This window comes from Drosophila mauritiana, unplaced genomic scaffold (genome assembly GCF_004382145.1).
Source record: "Drosophila mauritiana strain mau12 unplaced genomic scaffold, ASM438214v1 U_242, whole genome shotgun sequence".
Classification (NCBI taxonomy): domain Eukaryota; kingdom Metazoa; phylum Arthropoda; class Insecta; order Diptera; family Drosophilidae; genus Drosophila; species Drosophila mauritiana.
Window position 1 is genome coordinate 5,219 of NW_022881377.1, and position 22,346 is coordinate 27,564.

At 42.3% G+C, this 22,346-nt stretch overlaps 2 non-coding genes across 2 annotated transcripts; both read left to right on the forward strand.

Moving 5' to 3' along the window:
* Positions 1-1,524: 1,524 nt before the first annotated feature.
* On the forward strand, positions 1,525-3,518 carry LOC117149542. Its single transcript, XR_004460367.1, has one exon. It is a non-coding gene; the product is annotated as a small subunit ribosomal RNA (ribosomal RNA).
* A 3,913-nt stretch (positions 3,519-7,431) lies between these two features.
* Positions 7,432-7,610, forward strand: LOC117149541. The gene has a single exon (XR_004460366.1). It is a non-coding gene; the product is annotated as a 5.8S ribosomal RNA (ribosomal RNA).
* The last annotated feature ends 14,736 nt before the right edge of the window (positions 7,611-22,346 follow it).

Sequence of the window (22,346 nt, forward strand, 5' to 3'; positions counted from 1 at the left end):
TAAGAATATCAGGGGCCTCGCCGTCCGTCCGTCCGTCCATATCAGCGTTGCTCATAACTCTTTTCACAATATAATTTTTATGCAGCTGTGCGCAGTCAACGAGTCCACTTGCGTCTGCTTTGGCTTCTCCACGATTAATGCCCTCACTCCCGTTTCGTGCAGCCTGCTTTGTCTCTTCTCAATTTTTGGCATTTCCTTTTCATTATATAGTTTTCCCTTTCTAACCAAGCAGCGCAAGTGGCCACGTTCAGCAACAGCTCTATCGCTCTCGTTTTTGCAAAATCCTAGATAATTCATCTATTCATCCTCACACATTGACAATAAATAGGAACACGCATAATAGCAAAGGGAACATGGAGAAGAAGTAAACGGCGACTAAACGCATTCATTATTTTCGCCACGTGTTCATAAATAGGAACACGCATAATAGCAAAGGGAACTTGGAGAAGAAGTAAACAGCGACTACACGCATACTCATTATTTTCGCCACGACATATTCATATGATTTTGGCAATAATATGAGTAAATTAAATAATATACATATGAAAATGATTAATTATTATATGTATAAGGGAAAAAATGCTGAAAATATCCCACATTCTCTTAGTATTATAGAGAAAAGCCATTATAGTGAGAGGGTATAGTAGTGTAAACGACCGGAATTACGACAGAGGGTTCAAAAACTACTATAGGTAGGCAGTGGTTGCCGACCTCCCGCATTATTCGAAATATTTATTTCGGATTATGTTTATATTGGTTACATACAATAAAGTATATTATTATCCGTACAAATTTGTTTCTCAGTTCGCTTTTTAGATAATATCGTTGAAACAAAAGTCAAGTTTCTATTATATATAGAATAACAAATCGTTTCCATATATTATCGTTAATTTTTGGAGGCAGGCAAATATTAATTTATTACCTGCCGTATAGTTGGATTATTATATCGTTACGGTATAATACAAATATGGATTCTTATGAAAGAAATATAAAATTATATATTAAATGTGGAAATATTATCATATGCGCTTGGTTTTATGTTATATATTACCAGAGATATATATGAAAAGAGATAAATTTTAAATTTATCTTCAAAATGCAAATGATTTAACTTAATATTTATATTGGTTAAACAAAAATTGTACATGTGTGGATGTGTGGATACAATAATTATGTATGTTGGAAATAACATGATATTTTATAACGAAATATGTATGTATAAAAAGATAAAATTATAGAAACATATATATTACAATAATTAGATGAAATTCTTGTTATATTGGTAAAACAAGTATAAATTAAAAATGAAAATATGGATTACGAATGCTATATAAAAATGGCCGTAATCGAATGGATTTTTTTACTTATATATTTAAAATTTTACCCAAAGGCGAAATATTGAATTTTATTCAATATAATAAAAATCATGGAATTATATAAAGTGAAAAATCTATATATCTATATATCTATTATATTGCTTATTTCGATTCAAAATATATGAATGGAATATGAAGGAAAAACATTATTCTGGTTGATCCTGCCAGTAGTTATATGCTTGTCTCAAAGATTAAGCCATGCATGTCTAAGTACACACGAATTAAAAGTGAAACCGCAAAAGGCTCATTATATCAGTTATGGTTCCTTAGATCGTTAACAGTTACTTGGATAACTGTGGTAATTCTAGAGCTAATACATGCAATTAAAACATGAACCTTATGGACATTTGCTTATATTAGGCTAAAACCAAGCGATCGCAAGATCGTTATATTGGTTTAACTCTAGATAACATGCAGATCGTATGGTCTTGTACCGACGACAGATCTTTCAAATGTCTGCCCTATCAACTTTTGATGGTAGTATCTAGGACTACCATGGTTGCAACGAGTAACGGGGAATCAGGGTTCGATTCCGGAGAGGGAGCCTGAGAAACGGCTACCACATCTAAGGAAGGCAGCAGGCGCGTAAATTACCCACTCCCAGCTCGGGGAGGTAGTGACGAAAAATAACAATACAGGACTCATATCCGAGGCCCTGTAATTGGAATGAGTACACTTTAAATCCTTTAACAAGGACCAATTGGAGGGCAAGTCTGGTGCCAGCAGCCGCGGTAATTCCAGCTCCAATAGCGTATATTAAAGTTGTTGCGGTTAAAACGTTCGTAGTTGAACTTGTGCTTCATACGGGTAGTACAACTTACAATTGTGGTTAGTACTATACCTTTATGTATGTAAGCGTATTACCGGTGGAGTTCTTATATGTGATTAAATACTTGTATTTTTTCATATGTTCCTCCTATTTAAAAACCTGCACTAGTGCTCTTAAACGAGTGTTATTGTGGGCCGGTACTATTACTTTGAACAAATTAGAGTGCTTAAAGCAGGCTTCAAATGCCTGAATATTCTGTGCATGGGATAATGAAATAAGACCTCTGTTCTGCTTTCATTGGTTTTCAGATCAAGAGGTAATGATTAATAGAAGCAGTTTGGGGGCATTAGTATTACGACGCGAGAGGTGAAATTCTTGGACCGTCGTAAGACTAACTTAAGCGAAAGCATTTGCCAAAGATGTTTTCATTAATCAAGAACGAAAGTTAGAGGTTCGAAGGCGATCAGATACCGCCCTAGTTCTAACCATAAACGATGCCAGCTAGCAATTGGGTGTAGCTACTTTTATGGCTCTCTCAGTCGCTTCCCGGGAAACCAAAGCTTTTGGGCTCCGGGGGAAGTATGGTTGCAAAGCTGAAACTTAAAGGAATTGACGGAAGGGCACCACCAGGAGTGGAGCCTGCGGCTTAATTTGACTCAACACGGGAAAACTTACCAGGTCCGAACATAAGTGTGTAAGACAGATTGATAGCTCTTTCTCGAATCTATGGGTGGTGGTGCATGGCCGTTCTTAGTTCGTGGAGTGATTTGTCTGGTTAATTCCGATAACGAACGAGACTCAAATATATTAAATAGATATCTTCAGGATTATGGTGCTGAAGCTTATGTAGCCTTCATTCATGGTGGCAGTAAAATGTTTATTGTGTTTGAATGTGTTTATGTAAGTGGAGCCGTACCTGTTGGTTTGTCCCATTATAAGGACACTAGCTTCTTAAATGGACAAATTGCGTCTAGCAATAATGAGATTGAGCAATAACAGGTCTGTGATGCCCTTAGATGTCCTGGGCTGCACGCGCGCTACAATGAAAGTATCAACGTGTATTTCCTAGACCGAGAGGTCCGGGTAAACCGCTGAACCACTTTCATGCTTGGGATTGTGAACTGAAACTGTTCACATGAACTTGGAATTCCCAGTAAGTGTGAGTCATTAACTCGCATTGATTACGTCCCTGCCCTTTGTACACACCGCCCGTCGCTACTACCGATTGAATTATTTAGTGAGGTCTCCGGACGTGATCACTGTGACGCCTTGCGTGTTACGGTTGTTTCGCAAAAGTTGACCGAACTTGATTATTTAGAGGAAGTAAAAGTCGTAACAAGGTTTCCGTAGGTGAACCTGCGGAAGGATCATTATTGTATAATATCCTTATCGTTAATAAACATTTGTTATAATACAAGCACCTCGCATTCTGAGCCCGGTGAGGTCAAGCGCAAGCCTGCGCGCAAGCCCCAAATGGAGGAACTTGACGTCACGCCCAGCACCAGCGCAGCCTCGCGTCGTAGGTTAGCAAACAACCAGTTTGCCATCCTCTCGAGCGATGAGGAAGACAATGACGACGACGACCAAGCCGCCTCAGACGAAGAACCTGTACCCGCTGCCAACAAAACCCCGGACAAACCCAAGCCTACCCCGAGGACTTTCAAGCCACCCCCGATCTTCATCCCGGACGTGACCAACATTTCTGCTCTGATCAAGATGATTACGACTCTCGTGGGTCCCAGCAAAGACTTCACATACAAATCGGAACGCAACAACGTGCGTTTAATGATGCCTGACAAGGAGTCTTACTCCGAGCTTCGTAGGCACCTGGTTTCCCAGAACAAGATGCCTTTTGTTCCAGCCACGTTCCAGCCCAAAGATGAGAGGGCCTACAGAGTCGTAATCAAGGGATTACACCACACCGCCGATCGTGACGAGATTCAAGAGGAACTTGAAAGACTAGGGCATAAGGTCAGAGACCTGCATAATCCTATTGGTAGGAAAACCAAGGAGCCACTCGGGATATTTTTCGCCAACATTGAACCCGCCAGTAACAACAAGGAGGTCTACCAAATCAGGAGACTGTGCAGGTCGGTCGTCACCATCGAGCCTCCCCGTAAATTCAACGACGTGCCTCAGTGCTTTAGATGCCAAGGGTTTGGACATACCCAGCGCTACTGCTTCCTCGAGCACCGATGCGTGAAATGTGGTGGCCAACACGACTCCAGGACTTGCACTAAGAAGGAGGATGAGAAGGCATGCTGCCTTCACTGCCAAGCTGACCACCCCGCTTCATACAGAGGATGCCCTGCCTACAAGAAGGCCAAGGCACAGCAAGCCCCTAAACCCAGACCGGCCACACCCACCAGCCAGCCCAGCACCATCCAGATCCCAAACATCTCCAACATGAGCTATAAAGACGCGCTCAAGGCTACTCATGCACCACAGCAATCCGATCCCAACCAAAACCGCCAAACCCCACCTGAAGCTCCGCAATCCAATAACTTGGAACAAATCTTTGCCCGTTTTCAAGGAATGGTTGAAAGTATGATGGAAAAAATGTTCAGCCAAATGACGCAGCTTATTGCTTCCATCCTCAATGCCAAATCATGGAAATAAGCAACATAGTCATTTGGAATGCTAACGGCCTGCAGAGGAGCAGAGCCGAGGTAGAACACCTTATAAAAACGGAAGCGATTGACATACTCCTTGTATCCGAAACCCATTTTTGTCCACGATCCCACTACAACATCAGCGGCTATGATGTCTTACTCGCCAACCATCCATCTGGCAGAGCGCGCGGAGGAGCAGCCATGCTCATCAGGAGTGGTATCCAGTACACGGAGCTACCTGCGTTCCAGGAGGAATGGGCCCAGTGTGCCCTGGCTCGAATCTCCAGCCTTCAGGGGGCATCACCTTTGGAGCGGTCTACTTCCCCCCCAGACACTCAGTCACCGAGATTCGCTTACAAGAGCTTTTCGAGTCCTTTGGTCCTCGCTTCATAGCAGCCGGTGACTTTAACGCCAAACACTCTTGGTGGGGGTCCCGCTCCATCAACCCCAAAGGCAGAACGCTCCACAAGTTCGTGCAGAGCAGAAGACTGAATTGCCACTCCACTGGTGAGCCAACCCACTGGCCTACTAACCCTGCCTTGTCTCCCGACCTCTTTTATTTTGCCATCTCCAAAGGCATAGGACAAGCCAGACTCTCATGCACCACATACAACAAGCTGCTATCCGACCACAATGCAATAAGAATGCTCCTCAATATCCCCGTCCTAAAAAAAGACCTGCCCAGAAGACTCACCGGGAAGCATACCGACTCCTCCAAATTTACCTTCTGGATGCTATCCTCCCTGGACCTGGATCCTCCTCTTTCCTCCCCAAGAGACATTGATGCGGCGATTAATACACTCACTGAGGAGATGCACAATGCGGCTAAGTTCGCCAACCCTCCTCCTCCAACTCCCCGAGAACACCTGAGCGAGATCTCCACCTTTGGTCTCCAGAGATTGCGGCCTTCGTGGCGGAGAAGAGGCGCCTCAGACGTATTTGGTTCTCCTCGCGCAACCCAAGGGATAAAGCGGCACTCAACAGAGCCAGCAAGGAGCTTAAGGTCAAGCTTTGCACACTACGGCAGGACTCATTCAATCGATTCCTTGAAGAGCTGGAACCTGGTGACCCGCAACACAATCTGTGGCATGTCACGCGCCACATCAGGAGGCCTGCAAAAAAGGCGTCGCCAGTGCGCAAAGCGGATGGCTCTTGGTGCCGTTCCGATGACGAAAGAGCAGAAGCATTCGCAGATCACCTCCAGAACGCATTCACCCCATTCAACAGATGCACTGGTGAAGAGCGTGCTGCCACCACCAGGTTCCTTGAGAGTCCATCTCCACCCAGCTTGCCGATAGAGCCCGTCACCCCTGAAGAGGTTGCGCAGGAGATCGCCTCCCTTAAGGCCAGCAAATCCCCCGGACTGGATCGTATCGACGCCACTTCCCTCAAAATTATGCCTTCTCCTTGCTCCCAGATGTTGGCTAACATCTTCAACAGCTGCTTCTCACTAGGGTACTTCCCGAGATCATGGAAACGTGCAGAAGTCATCCTCATCCTTAAACCCGGAAAACCTGGAGCCAATCTTGCCTCATATAGACCGATTAGTTTGCTGGCAATACTCTCCAAAATACTCGAAAGAGTATTTCTGCGCAGAGTGTTGCCAGTACTGGACGAGGCTGGTTTGATCCCGGATCACCAGTTTGGATTAAGGCGATCTCATGGAACACCCGAACAATGCCACCGGCTCGTATCAAGAATCCTCGATGCATTCGAGAAGAAAAGATACTGTTCGGCCGTCTTCCTCGATGTCAAGCAGGCGTTTGACAGAGTGTGGCATTCCGGTCTCCTCCACAAACTTAAGTCCCACCTTCCCAGTTCCCACTACGCTCTACTCAAATCTTACACCGAAGGAAGAGAATTCCAAGTGCGTTGCGGATCCTCATCCAGCACGCCAAGGCCCATAAGAGCCGGAGTACCTCAAGGCAGCGTCCTTGGTCCCATCCTCTACACCCTCTTCACAGCAGACCTTCCTATAATACCCTCCCGTCACCTCACAATAGCCACCTATGCCGACGACACCGCGTTCCTCGCCACCGCTACTAATCCAGATGGAGCTTCAGCGATCATCCAGAGGCAACTGGATGCTCTGAATCCATGGCTAAAACGATGGAATATTGCGGTCAACGCCGAAAAATCCTCCCATACAACATTTTCCCTGCGCAGAGGAGAATGCCCTCCGGTCACTCTTGACGGCGACACGATCCCTACTACCAGCACCTCCAAATACCTAGGGCTTACACTGGATAGAAGGCTGACATGGGGCCCTCACATTGATAGGAAGCGTACCCAGGCCAACATACGCCTTAAGCAACTCCACTGGCTTGTTGGGAAAAGTTCCAAGCTGAGGGACAAAACGAAGCTGCTTGTCTACAAGACTATTCTCAAGCCAATATGGACTTATGGAATCCAGCTGTGGGGCACCACAAGTGCTTCACACAGAAGAAAGATCCAGCAATTCCAGAACCGATGCTTGAGAATAGTCTAACCATAGCAAACCATAACCAGATTATTATGATACATAATGCTTATATGAAACTAAGACATATCGCAACATTTATTTTTAGGTATAAAAATAAATTTATTGAAGGAATTGATATATGCCAGTAAAATGGTGTATTTTTAATTTCTTTCAATAAAAACAATATTGATATTATATAAAAATGAATTATAAAACTCTAAGCGGTGGATCACTCGGCTCATGGGTCGATGAAGAACGCAGCAAACTGTGCGTCATCGTGTGAACTGCAGGACACATGAACATCGACATTTTGAACGCATATCGCAGTCCATGCTGTTATGTACTTTAATTAATTTTATAGTGCTGCTTGGACTACATATGGTTGAGGGTTGTAAGACTATGCTAATTAATTTGTTTATAAATTTTTTATAAGCATATGGTATATTATTGGATTAAATAATGATTTTATTCATAATATTAAAAAAGAAATGAAAAACATTATCTCACATTTGAATGTGAAAAACGAAGAGAAATATTTTCTTTTTCAATCAAATAATACTGAGAAATGTCTAGCATAAAAAATTGAAATATTTTTCATCTAGAATTGTCTCTTATTAATGATTCGGAAAAAGAAAAATCTTGTTATTATTCTTCGTTGGTTCGTTAAATGGATAAAAAATAACTTTGCTTACAAGAACTATTGGAACTATTTATAACGAATTTAAATGATTGTTTTATCATTTATATATAAAGAATTTATGGCTAAATATAGTTATATATACAACCTCAACTCATATGGGACTACCCCCTGAATTTAAGCATATTAATTAGGGGAGGAAAAGAAACTAACAAGGATTTTCTTAGTAGCGGCGAGCGAAAAGAAAACAGTTCAGCACCAAGTCACTTTCTATATGGCAAATGTGAGATGCAGTGTATGGAGCGTCAATATTCTAGTAAGAGAAATTAATGATTTAAGTCCTTCTTAAATGAGGCCATTTACCCATAGAGGGTGCCAGGCCCGTATAACGTTAATGATTACTAGATGATGTTTCCAAAGAGTCGTGTTGCTTGATAGTGCAGCACTAAGTGGGTGGTAAACTCCATCTAAAACTAAATATAACCATGAGACCGATAGTAAACAAGTACCGTGAGGGAAAGTTGAAAAGAACTCTGAATAGAGAGTTAAACAGTACGTGAAACTGCTTAGAGGTTAAGCCCGATGAACCTGAATATCCGTTATGGAAAATTCATCATTAAAATTGTAATATTTAAATAATATTAATAAGAATAATGTGCATTTTTTCCATATAAGGACATTGTAATCTATTAGCATATCCCAAATTTATCATAAAATATAACTTATAGTTTATTCCAATTAAATTGCTTGCATTTTAACACAGAATAAATGTTATTAATTTGATAAAGTGCTGATATATTTATATTATTACAGAGCGTTAATTTTTCGGAATTATATAATGGCATAATTATCATTGATTTTTGTGTTTATTATATGCTCTTGTATGATTAACAATGCGAAAGATTCAGGATACCTTCGGGACCCGTCTTGAAACACGGTCAGTGAAGGAATGAAATTCCTCACGCACATAGCTTCGCTTCGCCAGCGGATGACCGGAGTCGTTGGAGCATTGGCGCGTGTGCTTCGAGCCGACTGGGGCTTCAGTCCTCGAGCCAGGCGGACCATATATGACGGACTCATGGCACCTTGTGTGCTGTTTGGTGCCCCGGTATGGTATGACACCGCCGAACAAGTAGCCGCCCGGAGACGACTAGCCTCCTGCCAGAGGCTAATTCTGCTTGGATGCCTTTCGGTATGCCGAACAGTGTCCACAGTGGCACTGCAGGTACTTGGTGGAGCTCCCCCGCTTGACTTGGCTGCTAAGTTTTTAGCGGTCAAATACAAGCTGAAGCGTGGATACCCGCTGGAGGAGAACGACTGGCTATATGACGAGGACACTACGTGTCTAAGCTGGAAGCAGAGGAAGACCCGCCTAGAAGAGTGCTTACTGCAGAGTTGGCAGAACAGATGGGATGATGACAGCGAACCAGGACGGGTGACGCATAAATTCATCCCATATGTCACTCTCGCCTATCGGGATCCAAGATTTGGATTCTCGATGAGGACGTCTTACCTGCTGACAGGTCACGATCGTTTAACGCATTTTTGCCAGGGAGAGCCCTCAGCGATACCACTGCTTGCGCTTGTGGAGATCCATATGAGGACTGGATGCACATATTGTGCGCTTGCCCCCTATATGCAGATTTGCGGAACCTCAATGGACTTGGAGTGCAGCGCCTTGGCGAAAACTGGACCTTCGATAGAATCCTGGAAGATCAACAGAGGACTCAGCGGCTGGCAGTGTTTGCGGACGAAGTGTTCCGTAGGAGGAGGGGTGTTTAGCCCAACAACTTCGCCGTGTGGTTAGCGGGCGAGAATACTTCCACAGTCCGCTATTGCTTGTTGTAAGAGGCGACTAATATAGCCATAGGTCCCTCTAACCCTGCTTGTCGGAGCAAAAGGAGGAGGCCCACCGAGCCTCTCTTTCGGTACCACGGGTTGTGCAGCTATCCAAGACTGCACATTGAGGTAGGCCCCCTGGTGGGAGTATCGTGGTGGCTGTGGTTGGTACCCATATCGCGGGTAGAGCCTTCGTGTTCGACGTTTGAGTTACGGTGCTGGTTGCGCAAAACTCGGGTGCTGTGACCCAGAGATCAGTAGAGATTTTAGGTAGATCTCCCTCCTCAGCAAGGGGGAGTGCTTGCCCGGCAAGCAAGTACTCGAATTGCTACCGGGGTGGTCGCTATATACATAGCTATAGCTTCTAGTCCGGGACGCTTGTCTGGCGTATCCAGACACATACACCATGTTGATACATGCACCACTTGTGGGTGTTCAGGGTGTCGTGCTTGTAATCCCTTCAGTGTGGAACACGCCACGTAAAACAAGTTCGGAGAGATCTGAAAAGTCGTTGTCGTGTCCCTATCTACTATCTAGCGAAACCACAGCCAAGGGAACGGGCTTGGAATAATTAGCGGGGAAAGAAGACCCTTTTGAGCTTGACTCTAATCTGGCAGTGTAAGGAGACATAAGAGGTGTAGAATAAGTGGGAGATATTAGACCTCGGTTTGATATCGTCAATGAAATACCACTACTCTTATTGTTTCCTTACTTACTTGATTAAATGGAACGTGTATCATTTCCTAGCCATTATACGGATATATTTATTATATCTTATGGTATTGGGTTTTGATGCAAGCTTCTTGATCAAAGTATCACGAGTTTGTTATATAATCGCAAACAAATTCTTTAATAAAACGATGCATTTATGTATTTTTGATTTGAAAATTTGGTATAACTCCAATTACTCAGGTATGATCCAATTCAAGGACATTGCCAGGTAGGGAGTTTGACTGGGGCGGTACATCTCTCAAATAATAACGGAGGTGTCCCAAGGCCAGCTCAGTGCGGACAGAAACCACACATAGAGCAAAAGGGCAAATGCTGACTTGATCTCAGTGTTCAGTACACACAGGGACAGCAAAAGCTCGGCCTATCGATCCTTTTGGTTTAAAGAGTTTTTAACAAGAGGTGTCAGAAAAGTTACCATAGGGATAACTGGCTTGTGGCGGCCAAGCGTTCATAGCGACGTCGCTTTTTGATCCTTCGATGTCGGCTCTTCCTATCATTGTGAAGCAAAATTCACCAAGCGTTGGATTGTTCACCCATGCAAGGGAACGTGAGCTGGGTTTAGACCGTCGTGAGACAGGTTAGTTTTACCCTACTAATGACAAAACGTTGTTGCGACAGCATTCCTGCGTAGTACGAGAGGAACCGCAGGAACGGACCAATGGCACAATACTTGTTCGAGCGAACAGTGGTATGACGCTACGTCCGTTGGATTATGCCTGAACGCCTCTAAGGTCGTATCCGTGCTGGACTGCAATGATAAATAAGGGGCAATTTGCATTGTATGGCTTCTAAACCATTTAAAGTTTATAATTTATTTTATAAACGACAATGGATGTGATGCCAATGTAATTTGTAACATAGTAAATTAGGAGGATCTTCGATCACCTGATGCCGCGCTAGTTACATATAAAAGCATTATTTAATACAATGACAAAGCCTAGAATCAATTGTAAACGACTTTTGTAACAGGCAAGGTGTTGTAAGAGGTTGAGCAGCTGCCATACTGCGATCCACTGAAGCTTATCCTTTGCTTGATGATTCGATAAATAAATGATTTTTCCTGTAGCCAAACAAACACCTCGTCATCAATTTAGTGACGCATATGATATTGTCCCTATCATATAATTTTTGATATAAAGACTTTAAAGAATTATATCAAGTTGCCAAATACCTCGTCATCAATTTAGTGACGCATATGATATTGTCCCTATCATATAATTAATACAAAGACTTTAATGAATTGTGTCAAGTTGCCAAACACCCCGTCATCAATTTAGTGACGCATATGATATTGTCCCTATCATATAATTTTTGATATAAAGACTTTAAGGAATTCTATCAAGTTGCCAAATACCTCGTCATCAATTTAGTGATGCATATGATATTGTCCCTATCATATAATTAATATAAAGACATTAATGAATTGTGTCAAGTTGCCAAACACCTCGTCATCAATTTAGTGACGCATATGATATTGTCCCTATCATATAATTTTTGATATAAAGACTTTAAAGAATTGTGTCAAGTTGCCAAATACCTCGTCATCAATTTAGTGACGCATATGATATTGTTCCTATCATATAATTTTTGATATAAAGACTTTAAAGAATTGTATCAAGTTGCCAAACACCTCGTTATCAATTTAGTGACGCATATGATATTGTCCCTATCATATAATTAATATAAAGACTTTAATGAATTCTATCAAGTTGCCAAATACCTCGTCATCAATTTAGTGACGCATATGATATTGTCCCTATCATATAATTAATATAAAGACTTTAATGAATTGTGTCACGTTGCCAAACACCTTGTCATCAATTTAGTGACGCATATGATATTGTCCCTATCATATAATTTTTGATATAAAGACTTTAAAGAATTGTGTCAAGTTGCCAAACACCTCGTCATCAATTTAGTGACGCTTATGATATTGTTCCTATCATATAATTTTTGATATAAAGACTTTAAAGAATTGTATCAAGTTGCCAAACACCTCGTTATCAATTTAGTGACGCATATGCTATTGTCCCTATCATATAATTTTTGATATAAAGACTTTAATGAATTGTGTCAAGTTGCCAAACACCTCGTCATCAATTTAGTGACGCATATGATATTGTCCCTATCATATAATTAATACAAAGACTTTAATGAATTTTGTCAAGTTGCCAAACACCTCGTCATCAATTTAGTGACGCATATGATATTGTCCCTATCATATAATTAATATAAGGACTTTTTAAAGAATTGTGTTAAGTTGCCAAACACCTCGTCATCAACTACTATATTATGGTTGCGCCGACCTCTCATATTGTATTCTCTTATGTGTTCATAGGATTTTGGCAATTATACGAGTAAATTAAATAATATACATATGAAAATGATTAATTATTATATGTATAAGGGAAAAAATGCTGAAATATTCCCATATTATCTTAGTATTATAGAGGAAAGACCGTTGCCGACCTCTGATATTGTTCAAAACTTATGTATTTATATCAATTTGGCAATTATATGAGTAAATTAAATAATATACATACGAAAATGATTAATTATTATATGTATAAGGGAAAAAATGCTGAAATATTCCCATATTATCTTAGTATTATAGAGGAAAGATCGTTGCTGACCTCTGATATTGTTCAAAACTTATGTATTTATATGATTTTGGCAATTATATGAGTAAATTAAATAATATACATATGAAAATGATTAATTATTATATGTATAGGGGAAAAAATGCTGAAATATTCCCACATTCTCTTAGTATTATAGAGAAAAGCCATTATAGTGAGAGGGTATAGTAGTGTAAACGACCGGAACTACGACAGAGGGTTCAAAAACTACTATAGGTAGGCAGTGGTTGCCGACCTCTCATATTGTTCAAAACTTATGTATTCATATGATTTTGGCAATAATATGAGTAAATTAAATAATATACATATGAAAATGATTAATTATTATATGTATAAGGGAAAAAATGCTGAAAATATCCCACATTCTCTTAGTATTATAGAGAAAAGCCATTATAGTGAGAGGGTATAGTAGTGTAAACGACCGGAATTACGACAGAGGGTTCAAAAACTACTATAGGTAGGCAGTGGTTGCCGACCTCTCATATTGTTCAAAACTTATGTATTCATATGATTTTGGCAATAATATGAGTAAATTAAATAATATACATATGAAAATGATTAATTATTATATGTGTTTAGCTATTGAGCTTTTTCAATAGCTGTTGCGAAAAATAAAGATGCACTATGGGCATCGCAACTGCTACCACTGCCTAATTTGGCTTATAATATTAAAGAATATGAGCTTAGTCTACTGCACAGTTTTGGCGGCTGCATGACCCAACATCCTCCCCCCATTGGAAGCTTGGCTTCCAACAGAGTCCTCAAGGGGAAGCAGACACAGCTTGTTCACTGCCCGCCTTATTACTCCAAACGCGGTCCTCAATTCTGCAACTCGAGCGACGCCGTCTCTGCCAGGAATCAACTGCATAACTCTCGCCAAAGGCCATCTCAAAAGCGTGAGATCCTTCCAAGCGCTCCTTGGGAAGGTCCGCCATTATGTGCTCTATCAGCCGCGGCTTAATCCGAAAACATCTGATGCACCTGTTCACGGCCTTGGTAACCGTCTTCCTCCCCCCAATAGGCCAATATTGGGATCGAATTGCACCCAGAAGAGCTCGAGGTCCGGCATGAAGATTGCTTTCATGGTAATGCGAGATAATTGCTAGAGTCACCGGATGGGACCTTGGAAGGATTTTCGGGTGGCGACCATCAAAGTCCAATGACGAATTCCGGAGGCGACTGCCTACTCTAAGAAGTCCAAATTGATCCAGGAACGGCGAGAGCGATGATATGGGACTAGACAAGGAAACTCTTCCCAGCGTTTTTAGGGACTGCAGGTCCTCCCATAAATGCGCGCGCTGCACCAACCGCAGCATCATATGAGTACCCTCTTGAATGTGTGCGACGCTGAGCCCAGGATGACGAATTCCATTACAAAATTTGTAAATGTATGCAAATACTCGTTGCAGTGAGGGGTAAGAATTTGCAAATTTGGAGCTAGCAATTACATCCACGTACGGCGACTTTACGATGAACACACTTCGACGAAGCTCAAGCACCGGTTTGTCAGGACAAACAGCTGTTGGCCAATCTCTTTCAGGCTCCGTAAGATAGGCGGGTCCATGCGACCAGAGTGCCGATTCGCTAAGCTCAGACGGCAGGGATCCTCTGGATAAGATGTCAGCCGGATTTAACGCTTTTGGAACAAAACGCCAAGCCGTGACATCTGTCAGCTCCTGAATGGCAGCAACCCTATTTGCCACAAATATGTTTTCCTTGCTGGCTGAAGAAGGAACGCGTGAAGCTATTAAGGTGCTACCGCAAGGGCGCGCGCAGCCTCCAGACACAACCCAGCCCAGGCGAGTTTTTTGAAGCAGGGGTAGTCCTGGCAACAACCTTATCTGACCTACGCACAGCAGCTCATAAAACAGGCTAGCTCCTATTAACATGTCAACACGCTGAGCTTTATGAAATTCCGGGTCGGCGAGCTGCAGGTTTTCTGGAATCTTCCAGTCCCCAATGTCCACATTAGAACTTGGCTGGCGATCCGTGATATTGGGAGCGATAACTGCTGTTATGTTCGTTGAGAAGTCCGAAGTGACAGACCGAATCGCAATTCCTACCGAGAATCCATCAGTCGCGAAGTTGGAATCCCCGATTCCAGTGACGGAGCCGGACGACCTCGACCTCTTAAGTTGCAGTTGATTTGCAAACCGAGAGGTGACCAAGTGCAGTTGAGAGCCAGAATCTAACAAGGCCCTGCAGGGAACGAACAGTCCCGATCGATTCTGCACTAGAACGGTTGCAGTGGCTAGCAGCACAAGGTCACTACCGAGATCCTGGGCAATTAGAGTAGAAGAATTCGAAAGCGGGGCAGAAGGCTCAGTGTGGGAGCTTGAAGACACCGGAACACGTGGCTGCGAGCAAGGCCGACCATCTAGATGGAGCAGCGTATGATGCCTGATTCCACAGGTGCGGCAGCGGCTCGAGCTTCATTGCCGTAGCTGATGACCTGCCTTTAGGCAATTTAGGCATAGTGCTAGTCTCTTTGCCTCGCGCAAACGATCTACTGGCGCTAAGTCTCTAAATTGCGGGCAATAATATATGGCATGTTCTGCACTATGGCAAAGCATGCAACCAAGAGAATTTTGGGTGGTAGCAACTAGCGTCGAGCGATTTCTGCCCACCTGAACGCCTGGCGCATAGGTTGCCATGGCGCAATCCACAGCCTCCAAAGTCCTACATCGCTGTTCCAGGAATGCAGCCATCGATTCCCACGACGGAATAAGGTTGGCAAAGACCGGATCCTCCAAGCGCTCCTCCCACTTAGCTTGGCTCGCCGCATCCAGCTTTTGCAGCAGCACTTGCACTATGATGCAGCCAGCGATTTGCTCAGTGGTGCCCAAACCCTTCAACGCACGAATGTGAGCGTTAAACTTGTCCGACAATTTCCGAAGCGATGCCACATCATTCCGTACTACCTTTAAACCCAGAATCTCGGTAATGTGCGCCTGAAAAACGAGACGCCGATTATCAAACCTTTTTTGAAGCAACTCTAGAGCCGCGTCGTAATTGCTGTTTGAAATCTCCAATGATCGGATAGTTTCCAGCGCTGAATCCCTCAAACATGACCGCAGATGTTGAAATTTCTCAATGTTGGAGAGATCCGGATGGCTGTCGATTATGCTCGTGAACACGGAGTAAAAATCAGCCCAGTTTGCGTAGCCTCCGCCAAACGTTGGCAGCTGCACAGGCGGCAACGGCATCGGCCTCGGCCGCGGCTGCGTTTGAGGACCACTACACTGGTGGGGCACAACACCTTCCGCAAGCGTTGAGTGCGCTTTAAAAAGGTCACCCTGTTTTTTTCACCTTCAGCGGGCACACCTCGTTATCAATTTAGTGACGCATATGATATTGTCCCTATCATATAATTAATATAAAGACTTTAATGAATTCTATCAAGTTGCCAAATACCTCGTCATCAATTTAGTGACGCATATGATATTGTCCCTATCATATAATTAATATAAAGACTTTAATGAATTGTGTCACGTTGCCAAACACCTTGTCATCAATTTAGTGACGCATATGATATTGTCCCTATCATATAATTTTTGATATAAAGACTTTAAAGAATTGTGTCAAGTTGCCAAACACCTCGTCATCAATTTAGTGACGCTTATGATATTGTTCCTATCATATAATTTTTGATATAAAGACTTTAAAGAATTGTATCAAGTTGCCAAACACCTTGTTATCAATTTAGTGACGCATATGCTATTGTCCCTATCATATAATTTTTGATATAAAGACTTTAATGAATTGTGTCAAGTTGCCAAACACCTCGTCATCAATTTAGTGACGCATATGATATTGTCCCTATCATATAATTAATACAAAGACTTTAATGAATTTTGTCAAGTTGCCAAACACCTCGTCATCAATTTAGTGACGCATATGATATTGTCCCTATCATATAATTAATATAAGGACTTTTTAAAGAATTGTGTTAAGTTGCCAAACACCTCGTCATCAACTACTATATTATGGTTGCGCCGACCTCTCATATTGTATTCTCTTATGTGTTCATAGGATTTTGGCAATTATACGAGTAAATTAAATAATATACATATGAAAATGATTAATTATTATATGTATAAGGGAAAAAATGCTGAAATATTCCCATATTATCTTAGTATTATAGAGGAAAGACCGTTGCCGACCTCTGATATTGTTCAAAACTTATGTATTTATATCAATTTGGCAATTATATGAGTAAATTAAATAATATACATACGAAAATGATTAATTATTATATGTATAAGGGAAAAAATGCTGAAATATTCCCATATTATCTTAGTATTATAGAGGAAAGATCGTTGCTGACCTCTGATATTGTTCAAAACTTATGTATTTATATGATTTTGGCAATTATATGAGTAAATTAAATAATATACATATGAAAATGATTAATTATTATATGTATAGGGGAAAAAATGCTGAAATATTCCCACATTCTCTTAGTATTATAGAGAAAAGCCATTATAGTGAGAGGGTATAGTAGTGTAAACGACCGGAACTACGACAGAGGGTTCAAAAACTACTATAGGTAGGCAGTGGTTGCCGACCTCTCATATTGTTCAAAACTTATGTATTCATATGATTTTGGCAATAATATGAGTAAATTAAATAATATACATATGAAAATGATTAATTATTATATGTATAAGGGAAAAAATGCTGAAAATATCCCACATTCTCTTAGTATTATAGAGAAAAGCCATTATAGTGAGAGGGTATAGTAGTGTAAACGACCGGAATTACGACAGAGGGTTCAAAAACTACTATAGGTAGGCAGTGGTTGCCGACCTCTCATATTGTTCAAAACTTATGTATTCATATGATTTTGGCAATAATATGAGTAAATTAAATAATATACATATGAAAATGATTAATTATTATATGTGTTTAGCTATTGAGCTTTTTCAATAGCTGTTGCGAAAAATAAAGACAACCGAAGAAAGTTGGTTTATATTACGACACGGTTTATTTTGCGAATTGTTTAAGGCAGCTAGGGCCTAAGCTAAGTCTTTTCCGAAACACGACGAATTGGCAATTGGCGGGGCTAAACGCTAAACGTAGGTAGCTAACAACAACAAACAAGGAATGAGCGCCGTACAGATAAATGCGTGCGAGAGCAGCGGTTTGCACTATGGGCATCGCAACTGCTACCACTGCCTAATTTGGCTTATAATATTAAAGAATATGAGCTTAGTCTACTGCACAGTTTTGGCGGCTGCATGACCCAACATCCTCCCCCCATTGGAAGCTTGGCTTCCAACAGAGTCCTCAAGGGGAAGCAGACACAGCTTGTTCACTGCCCGCCTTATTACTCCAAACGCGGTCCTCAATTCTGCAACTCGAGCGACGCCGTCTCTGCCAGGAATCAACTGCATAACTCTCGCCAAAGGCCATCTCAAAAGCGTGAGATCCTTCCAAGCGCTCCTTGGGAAGGTCCGCCATTATGTGCTCTATCAGCCGCGGCTTAATCCGAAAACATCTGATGCACCTGTTCACGGCCTTGGTAACCGTCTTCCTCCCCCCAATAGGCCAATATTGGGATCGAATTGCACCCAGAAGAGCTCGAGGTCCGGCATGAAGATTGCTTTCATGGTAATGCGAGATAATTGCTAGAGTCACCGGATGGGACCTTGGAAGGATTTTCGGGTGGCGACCATCAAAGTCCAATGACGAATTCCGGAGGCGACTGCCTACTCTAAGAAGTCCAAATTGATCCAGGAACGGCGAGAGCGATGATATGGGACTAGACAAGGAAACTCTTCCCAGCGTTTTTAGGGACTGCAGGTCCTCCCATAAATGCGCGCGCTGCACCAACCGCAGCATCATATGAGTACCCTCTTGAATGTGTGCGACGCTGAGCCCAGGATGACGAATTCCATTACAAAATTTGTAAATGTATGCAAATACTCGTTGCAGTGAGGGGTAAGAATTTGCAAATTTGGAGCTAGCAATTACATCCACGTACGGCGACTTTACGATGAACACACTTCGACGAAGCTCAAGCACCGGTTTGTCAGGACAAACAGCTGTTGGCCAATCTCTTTCAGGCTCCGTAAGATAGGCGGGTCCATGCGACCAGAGTGCCGATTCGCTAAGCTCAGACGGCAGGGATCCTCTGGATAAGATGTCAGCCGGATTTAACGCTTTTGGAACAAAACACCAAGCCGTGACATCTGTCAGCTCCTGAATGGCAGCAACCCTATTTGCCACAAATATGTTTTCCTTGCTGGCTGAAGAAGGAACGCGTGAAGCTATTAAGGTGCTACCGCAAGGGCGCGCGCAGCCTCCAGACACAACCCAGCCCAGGCGAGTTTTTTGAAGCAGGGGTAGTCCTGGCAACAACCTTATCTGACCTACGCACAGCAGCTCATAAAACAGGCTAGCTCCTATTAACATGTCAACACGCTGAGCTTTATGAAATTCCGGGTCGGCGAGCTGCAGGTTTTCTGGAATCTTCCAGTCCCCAATGTCCACATTAGAACTTGGCTGGCGATCCGTGATATTGGGAGCGATAACTGCTGTTATGTTCGTTGAGAAGTCCGAAGTGACAGACCGAATCGCAATTCCTACCGAGAATCCATCAGTCGCGAAGTTGGAATCCCCGATTCCAGTGACGGAGCCGGACGACCTCGACCTCTTAAGTTGCAGTTGATTTGCAAACCGAGAGGTGACCAAGTGCAGTTGAGAGCCAGAATCTAACAAGGCCCTGCAGGGAACGAACAGTCCCGATCGATTCTGCACTAGAACGGTTGCAGTGGCTAGCAGCACAAGGTCACTACCGAGATCCTGGGCAATTAGAGTAGAAGAATTCGAAAGCGGGGCAGAAGGCTCAGTGTGGGAGCTTGAAGACACCGGAACACGTGGCTGCGAGCAAGGCCGACCATCTAGATGGAGCAGCGTATGATGCCTGATTCCACAGGTGCGGCAGCGGCTCGAGCTTCATTGCCGTAGCTGATGACCTGCCTTTAGGCAATTTAGGCATAGTGCTAGTCTCTTTGCCTCGCGCAAACGATCTACTGGCGCTAAGTCTCTAAATTGCGGGCAATAATATATGGCATGTTCTGCACTATGGCAAAGCATGCAACCAAGAGAATTTTGGGTGGTAGCAACTAGCGTCGAGCGATTTCTGCCCACCTGAACGCCTGGCGCATAGGTTGCCATGGCGCAATCCACAGCCTCCAAAGTCCTACATCGCTGTTCCAGGAATGCAGCCATCGATTCCCACGACGGAATAAGGTTGGCAAAGACCGGATCCTCCAAGCGCTCCTCCCACTTAGCTTGGCTCGCCGCATCCAGCTTTTGCAGCAGCACTTGCACTATGATGCAGCCAGCGATTTGCTCAGTGGTGCCCAAACCCTTCAACGCACGAATGTGAGCGTTAAACTTGTCCGACAATTTCCGAAGCGATGCCACATCATTCCGTACTACCTTTAAACCCAGAATCTCGGTAATGTGCGCCTGAAAAACGAGACGCCGATTATCAAACCTTTTTTGAAGCAACTCTAGAGCCGCGTCGTAATTGCTGTTTGAAATCTCCAATGATCGGATAGTTTCCAGCGCTGAATCCCTCAAACATGACCGCAGATGTTGAAATTTCTCAATGTTGGAGAGATCCGGATGGCTGTCGATTATGCTCGTGAACACGGAGTAAAAATCAGCCCAGTTTGCGTAGCCTCCGCCAAACGTTGGCAGCTGCACAGGCGGCAACGGCATCGGCCTCGGCCGCGGCTGCGTTTGAGGACCACTACACTGGTGGGGCACAACACCTTCCGCAAGCGTTGAGTGCGCTTTAAAAAGGTCACCCTGTTTTTTTCACCTTCAGCGGGCATAGCAACAAATCGCCTTTAATTCGGTTCAGCGGGAAGATGAGCACAAAACAAATGCCGAAAATGCAAGCGGGGTCAATGCACGTAACGATATATGTAGCAATGTATGTATATATGCAATGCTAGCTCGCTTAAACACAGCCACTATCACCGAAATCTCCACACACTTGTCCAACCGATTGCGATTTAATGTATTTATGTTTATTTATAAACGGGATAGTGTATTAATTAATGCATGCAAATTAACACTATCACGTCGGGGTCACCAAATGTTTAGCTATTGAGCTTTTTCAATAGCTGTTGCGAAAAATAAAGACAACCGAAGAAAGTTTGTTTATATTACGACACGGTTTATTTAGCGAATTGTTTAAGGCAGCTAGGGCCTAAGCTAAGTCTTTTCCGAAACACGACGAATTGGCAATTGGCGGGGCTAAACGCTAAACGTAGGTAGCTAACAACAACAAACAAGGAATGAGCGCCGTACAGATAAATGCGTGCGAGAGCAGCGGTTTGCACTATGGGCATCGCAACTGCTACCACTGCCTAATTTGGCTTATAATATTAAAGAATATGAGCTTAGTCTACTGCACAGTTTTGGCGGCTGCATGACCCAACAATATGTATAAGGGAAAAAATGCTGAAAATATCCCACATTCTCTTAGTATTATAGAGAAAAGCCATTATAGTGAGAGGGTATAGTAGTGTAAACGACCGGAATTACGACAGAGGGTTCAAAAACTACAATAGGTAGGCAGTGGTTGCCGACCTCCCGCATTATTCGAAATATTTATTTCGGATTATGTTTATATTGGTTACATACAGTAAAGTATATTATTATCCGTACAAATTTGTTTCTCAGTTCTATAGAACACGGGACTTGGCTCCGCGGATAATAGGAATATACGATTTTTAGTTAATATCGTTGAAACAAAAGTCAAGTTTCTATTATATATAGAATAACAAATCGTTTCCATATATTATCGTAAATTTTTGGAGGCAGGCAAATATTAATTTATTACCTGCCGTACAGTTGGATTATTATATCGTTACGGTATAATACAAATATGGATTCTTATGAAAGAAATATAAAATTATATATTAAATGTGGAAATATTATCATATGCGCTTGGTTTTATGTTATATATTACCAGAGATATATATGAAAAGAGATAAATTTTAAATTTATCTTCAAAATGCAAATGATTTAACTTAATATTTATATTGGTTAAACAAAAATTGTACATGTGTGGATACAATAAATGTATGTTGGAAATAACATGATATTTTATAACGAAATATGTATGTATAAAAAGATAAAATTATAGAAACATATATATTACAATAATTATATGAAATTCTTGTTATATTGGTAAAACAGGTATAAATTAAAAATGAAAATATGGATTACGAATGCTATATAAAAATAACCGTAAT